At 42.8% G+C, this 7,512-nt stretch overlaps 1 long non-coding RNA gene across 4 annotated transcripts; it reads right to left on the bottom strand.

Annotated features, from left to right (window-relative positions):
* Positions 1-1,563: 1,563 nt before the first annotated feature.
* Positions 1,564-5,610, bottom strand: LOC123145440 (uncharacterized). Of its 4 annotated transcripts, XR_006472289.1 has the most exons (5): positions 4,650-5,610; positions 3,946-4,567; positions 2,745-2,844; positions 2,586-2,658; positions 1,564-2,015 (listed from the first exon to the last, which is right to left on the bottom strand). It is a non-coding gene; the product is annotated as an uncharacterized lncRNA (long non-coding RNA). The 4 variants fall into 4 exon arrangements; XR_006472290.1 differs by lacking the exon at positions 2,745-2,844 and having other exon boundaries at positions 1,567-2,015; positions 4,650-5,608; XR_006472291.1 differs by lacking the exon at positions 1,564-2,015 and having other exon boundaries at positions 2,381-2,658; positions 4,650-5,609.
* Positions 5,611-7,512: the final 1,902 nt, after the last annotated feature.

Genomic DNA, 7,512 nt, shown 5'->3' with positions numbered 1-7,512 from the left:
AAACAAGCAGGAGACACGAGATTTAACGTGGAAAACCCCTCCAACACGAAGGGGGAAAAACCACAGGCGCCAGCCAACAAATCTTCACTATATCGGGGGAGATTACAAACGCCGGTGATTTACAACTGATCAACTTATCTCGTGCGGTGGCTTACAAAGGATATATATATATTATGCGTAACAGAATATACATCTGGGCTATTATGTTACGCGTAACAGAATATTATTCTGTTACCCTACTTGAACTGATGGTTTCAGGCGGTTGTACTGATAATTTTCATCTCGTCGAACTGATCGTGTTTTCGTCGGAATAGGGCGTGTAATATATCGTTGGAAAGCTCTTGACATCTAAATTACAAATATATAAGATTTTTTTTGCAAAATCATCACAGTTTAAGAGCAGTTTTGAAAAAATCGTATTTTTCAAAACCGAAAACACGAATCGTATTTTGGACTCAATTTTTAAACAGCTTATCGGAATTGAGCAAATAAGATGGTGTTGGAAAGCTGGTGAAAATCCGCATCTTTCATATATCTATTGTTTTTTCTAATTCTATACGATTTAAAAGTAATTTGAAAAACGGTGAAATTTTGGGCAAAACGTATTTTCGCGATTTTTTGCAAACGGTTTGTCGGATTGACGCAAATGATACGGCGTTGGAAAGCTATGGAAAATGGGCAACTTTTTCGTATTGAAATGTTTTTCTAATTCCTTACGGTTTAAAAACAAATTCGAATACGGTCAAATTTGATTTCGAACACGATTTTTTTTAAGTTTGTCGAAATGAGGCAAATAATATACTGTTAGAAAGATATCGAAAATACGAAACTTAGTCATGTTGAACGTTTTCTCAAATTCGCAACCGTTGAAGAGTAATTTGGATTACGGCGAGACACGTTGTGCTTTTTTCTCGTCAGAAAAAACAGAGTACTCGTACTGATCTAGGGGTGTGTCTATACTGATGTATTTTTCATAGAGTAATTTTAAAATATTCCAAAAAAAAGTACTTCAACAGATGTTCTTATGGGTTTGTACTGATCATGTTTTCACATACTAGACTTTACTCTGTTTTTTCTGTATGGTTTTCCTTGTAACTTTTCAACGGTTCACGGTATCATCGTCTCCGAACTTGCATAGGTTATATTGTTGAACTGAATGATATTTTTTCAAAAAAAACCGTGTGTTTTTCTCTTCCGGAAAGTACTAAGGTATTTTTCTCATTCCAAAAATGTTTTGGGTTGAGCAACCGAACTTTCATCATTTTTTTTGAGCTTACCTAACTTTCATCATTAAACATGCATGGTTTGTATAGCTGAACTAAAATAAACTTTTTCCGCAATAGATGTGTTGTATTTTTTCTTTATTTTTCTTTGAGCATATATTCGTCGGGTCCATAGACGAACTTTCTCAATTTCCATAGAGGAATGGAGAGCTATTTATTATCTAAACATATATGCTAGTAATAATTGGACATTTCATACAACTTTTTGTCTATTCATGGACATCAACCAAAATAGGCAGGAGAGAGCACTCGAACTGATAATAGTTTTTTATTCGTACTGATCAATGTTTTTAATTCAAACCATTTTTGCCTTTCCTGAGAAACATCAAACTATCATGTACACTTTCTTTTAAGAAGTACCAATCATATCATCATAGACAGAAGAACTTGCAGCTGCTGCTATGTGTACGAATTGCATGTTTTGGTTGTCCTCATTGCCTGCATCGTGTACTTCATCCTTAGCCAGCTTGGTTTAGTACAAGCAACTACAACCATTGAGTACCAAAGATAACACAAGCACATGTTTAGTCTGCATCATTGATTACCAAAGATAACACAGGCACACATGTTTAGTACAAGCAGCTACAACCAGCCAAGTTCATTCGCAACAATAGCCGCACTGCAAAACATGAACCGAGTTTAATTTTGACCGCTGCTTCGGCGCCGTTGGCGGAAACGCCTCTGAACTTGGCGTATACCGGCAATGGAACTTCTCGGCCTTCCATACACGCACTGAAGACATGTACCAAAGAATAGCATGCATCATGATTCAGAAGACATACAATAGCTACACGCAGACATACAATAGATTTGTAGCAGCACATGCACCAAACTTGCAGAATTTTTCTTCAACTAATTTGGGCTCTGATTTGGACACAAACGAGAGCACACTATTTTCTTAGAAATTCCACTATCTTGAAGGATACGTAAATATAATATAGAACTACGAGCTTAAAAATATACACAAAAACACATGTCTTCAACAAACCAACCCATGATCTTTTATACAGTTCTTTTGTATCTGTATATCAAATATTTTTGCGTATGATATTTGTAAAATTTAGAAACTAAACTATGCTTTGTCCCCGGTAAAGTCATGACCAAATTCAACATTTCAATTCCAACAGTTCAAGATCACAGGTAGTAGTTCATCAGTTCAACCGTTCAATTCAAACAGAAGGTCACAGGTTCATAACCAACTTTTCAACGGTTCAATTCAAATTTCAACAATTCAATTTTCAATAGATCAAACCAAGGAAAGACAACTGGCCGAAGGGGTGGCCAATGGCCACAGTTGCTCACGGTGTGCACGACAGTGTCCAACAACCTCTATCCTGGCTCACTGCGGAACGACGTGCTGGGCGCAATCCACGGCCTGGCATATGAGATGCAAAAAAGAGTTAAAGAGGACTTAAGCTAATTTTTATAGCTGATGATGTAGCATTACAAAAAATAATATACTTTAGCCCATAAATACAAAGTACTCTGAACTTTTCCAGAGCTTTTTGTTGAACTGAAGCATGCTCCAGAGCAGGACGAGATCGAGCGGATTGGGAGGATGCTGAGCAACATACATTGGAGATGCAAGACCACAATACATCAATTAGCGATGTCACTGAACTTTGGGACATTTATACTACAAGAATTGAATCTACAGCAATCTTGAACTTTCAAGTTCCATACGCAAGATAGCTACAATTTGCTAAAATCAATCACCAGCAGAAAAAACACCAAAAGGTTCTTCAAATGGTTGCTTGAGGAAGAGCCAAAGCTATTTTGGGGTGGCGGACGGCAGCAGCATGTGGGCTGGGTTGTCTCGCACCGGGAAGGATGAGGAAAACGGCAACCCAACCACTATAGTGGAAATAGGAGCTGATGGCCGTGGACTGCTGCTCGGCATGAACTCGATCGTCCGGATGCCACGGGGCTGGACTGGGAACGGCGCTGGACATATTGGAGCAGTTGCCAAGGAGCTTAGAGCAGCAGTGTACATCGGCAATGGACTGCTAGTGCCCAAGGAGATGTACTGCTCCCCTGGGATGGAGGGGCGAAGTGTGTGCCTCCCAAGCCGCGGCGTCGAACTGCTTCGGGTTGTGTTGTTGAACAACCCGGTGTGGCGGCGGTGAACGGTATGGGCGGTGCGGCGATGGAGCCCCACCAGCAGTGGCAGGAGGCTCGACACAATCGGCCTAGTAGCTGCGACGGTGAACGGCCTGGGGCGGCCGGGTTGGACTGCTGGTCGCAGTGGCGGCGGACCCAACGCCCTGGCCACACCGGGATGATAGGCAACCAGAAGGAGCGGAGGGGCGTGTCCACGGCGGAGAGATTGAACGGCCTGTGGTTGCGGCGTTGAACTGAGCTAGATGTATGTGTTAAAAATAAAAATGGCTAATGCAGCATTGGTGGAGCTATGTGTATTACTGCAGGGGCCATGCCCCCCAGCTCTTGGATTTTTTTGTGAAGAAATTCTGAATTTGTTTGTCACAAATTGAGAGAAATATAGTTTGTGAAGAAACCAGCCCTCCACACACGCCATGGCCCCCTTAGTCATTTGTCGCTAGCTCCGCCACTGGCATTCAGAATTGGCAGAAATTGAAGCAGCAACTGTACCATATTTTGTACATACAAGCATACGGAAAATCGCAGAGGCAACATAGTATACCTGATATGTAGTTGGACTGGCGCTCTGGGAATTTAGAACTGAGGAAAAAATGTACAGACAGCTCGAGCGCCATGAGCAGAAGGCCCGGAAGAAGCGGCGCTGGTGGTCAGGAGATCAAGAAGAAGCACTGACTGGCTGCACAAAATAAAAAAAGATAAGAACAAAGTGAAGCACCATGGTCTGCGTACAAGCAGATGGAAGAAAAGTTCCAAGGAGTGGTGGCCGCCAGATACATCATTTTTCAGTTAAAAGAATGTATCTCTGTAGATAGCAGGAACAAAAACTCTTTTAGATAACTCAAATCATATAGAATGAAGCAATATGAGATGGAAGAGTAAAGCAACAGGAGAATGCAATGTGAGTTTGTAAATCATGTAAAGAAAGAACAACTTGATTTTCCAAAAACGCTAGTATCCAACTAGTTCTCCACCTAAAGCTCAAACAGGCCCTGCATGCTCAGCTAATTAACCACAGACGTGACTATTCTTTTGCACTACACCAGACTGCACATTCACATTGGCCATGTATAAATGATTTTCTTTTAGGAATAACATCAAAAACAGCAGAAAACTTAGCTTGGGAGATGGAGTAACATGAGCGGGTCTGCCTCTCACCGCCGCAGCTGCAGAACATATTGATTTTCAGTAGAAGAAAAAGAATTGATCTATATGTGATCCATCACAAAACAAAGCATACATGCATACATATATCACAAGTTCAGAACATCACAGCTCACAAGCACATCCTCTACGCTTTAGACCTTGGGAATTGTTGCAGTCCCAACACTCTGTACGCGGCCATAGTGATGCCTCTGCTTCATGTCACACAGGTGCGCGCGCGGTGTTCGTCTCGCCGTCGCTATTACCGGACAGGCAGAACAGTGGCAGCCTACAGAACAAAGCACCATCTGCTTGTACTGGCCCTATTTCACTGCATTTTCCCCACAATTTGTTGCAACAAAGCACCATCTTTTTGGTAGCACAATGGTTTGCAGAATCATGGCAGCTGGGACTAAATTGTACTGCTGTGAATCAAAACTTCAGAGACAACTAAACTATACTGCTATGCAATCAAAATTACAGCTGCAAGAAGGATACGTGATTCCAGAAATGTCCCCCAACATGTACTGGGCAGCTTCAGAGCCTGTACTGACAATGAACTATGGATCGACGGCTAGAGGCGGAGGAGCTCCACCCCGGCGAGTCGAGAGTAAATCCACACATGGCAGCGCATTCAGTTGAAAATAGAAGAGAGCAGAACACAGCGGTAGAAGATGCTCAGAACTCCACACACACAAGTGAGACCGGGCTGCTCTTCGTCGAGCTCCGCTGGCCGAGCGGCCGGAAGACCCAAAGTTGAACGGCTAGAGCAGATCAGCCAGGACGGACTCCATAGCTGCACAGGGAGCCGGGTGGAGGGAGGCGCGCGGCGGCCAGGGGTCGGAGGCGAGCGACGGGTGGGGTCGGAGGCGCGCGACGGCCGGGGTAGGAGGCGCGCGACGGCCGGGGTTGGGACGCGCACGGCGGCCGGAGGAGAGAGTTGCATGGCGGCCGGTGGTTGGGGGCGGCGGGCGCGGCGGGCGGCAGCGCTTGGTTGGGGCCGGCCGTGGGCGGCGGCGAGCGGGCAGGGGAGGAAGGAGGCGGCGCGCCCGCGGGGGAGGAAGGAGGCGGCGCGGCGGCGGGGAGGGAGGAGGCGGCGTGCGCAGCGGGTTCCACATTTTTCTTTTTGTTTGTTACCGATTCGGGCTGGTGGGCTGGTTCGGCAGATTGTGTCGGGTCGCTCCTATATAGGGCCTGACAGTAACAAAACAATATTCTGTTACTAGTAACAGAATAGTCCAGCCGCCTGTCCCCACACCCCCAAATGTCCTTGATAGGGGGCGGCCCACATAATCAAGTCACTGAGAAAGATGAGGACATCAAACATGTGGTTCACTTCCACGGCAGAGGACGGCGGCGATGGGGACTGCTCCTCCGGCGATGTAGGCCGCGAGGAGGGACAATCGTGTAGTGTATGATTCCAAGCGGTGACGTTCTGGGCATCGCTGATCTGCTCCGCTTCGGTCCAAGCCTACCGGTGACGGGCCTCACTCCACTCGCTCGTCAGAAGTTAACCTTTCTCTTTATACTTGAGTTTGGATCACAACATAATATTTATTATTTCAAAACATGCCCTCATGAAGATTTCTTTATTTATGAAAATTGTTTCAGTTATGAGATTTCATCATTCCACATATATCACTTATTATTTTAGTTGTTTAATCACACTTATTTGAAAGTGAGCTTTAGAAATACCACTTGTCATTCTGGCTGTTTCATTTCACTTATGTCAATCAAATTTCACAAAGGTCATTTCTTGTTTTGACCTTATTTCATCTGAGTTTCAGTTATTTCACTAATTTAGATTTCAGTTGTTTGTACCCTACATGAACATTGAACATATACTTCAATTATATTTCTCAAAAGTCACTTGTTATTTTAGTTTTAAGGTATTTGTACCCTATTTCATTCAATTTCAACAAAAATTTCGCATGTATTTCCATCATTTCACTCAATTTCAGAAACACTTAACACATTTCATTCGCTCAATTAGAAAATTTTATATATTTGAGTTGATTGAATATGATTGAAATGATGAAATTTAAACAAGTTTAAAATGTATCTAAGATTGATCATGTTCTACTCACCAAGAATTCAAATGTATAAAAACTTCAAAAACGGAATTTTAATTTAGAAGATATGAATGATCTAAATTATCAAAAGGAAAATAAAGTGCGTGAGCTTGTTTGGGGAGAGAGGAGAGATAATCTAGGAATCTATTTGTCTCTGACAAAAAATTATGGACCAACTGACATTGATGTCTGAATAAGAAATACCCTGGAAATATTGAGATGATGAAGGACGTTATACCGGCGTCGTTAGAAACAAATTTGGTCTATAGAAAGGCCACGGGTAATCCTTAGTGTGAGACCTAACAGGCCTATGCTACCAATGATCATAGGCAGTAACAGGTGGCGATTTGTTTTTTTTTTAATGTTTTACTCAACTAGTGACTTTTGAGTTTCTGTTGACTTCCCAATCCATCAAGTCAATTTACGGTACTCCTTGTTTGCTTAGTATAGTTAGCATTTTGTATTCTTTTGGGCATAAAAGGTTTCCCTCCATTTCAAAATAAGTGTTGTGGTTTTAGAATGGTAGTATTTCCAGCTGGTTTGCCAACTTGAACTGAAGTCAAAGCCTGAATACCGGAGAAATGGCAATTCAGCTACTACCAAAAGAGTGATAATTCTTTGAAAGAAATAGGTGGAGCAAAATAAGTCAAACGCGCATAGAAGTACATAACTTCCCTGGAAATTTCCGTTGTGATATGAGCTTTTTTACGGTACCTTGGTCCTCAAGTAGAGACGGAGTACCACTTAAATCTGACCCTCCACTTAGAAGGGTAGTTTAGTATTTTCTTTTCTTAATTAGGTCAGTTTCTGATTTCTAATCAGATCATCTGTCCTATCACCAACGCAGCTGCCATCACGTTATAGCAATTACGTCCTCATGATAACCACGCCATTGC

The sequence above is a fragment of the Triticum aestivum genome, chromosome 6D (genome assembly GCF_018294505.1).
Source record: "Triticum aestivum cultivar Chinese Spring chromosome 6D, IWGSC CS RefSeq v2.1, whole genome shotgun sequence".
NCBI lineage: Eukaryota > Viridiplantae > Streptophyta > Magnoliopsida > Poales > Poaceae > Triticum > Triticum aestivum.
Note: the sequence above shows the minus strand (reverse complement) of the source record. Positions and strands in the feature narration are given on the sequence as shown.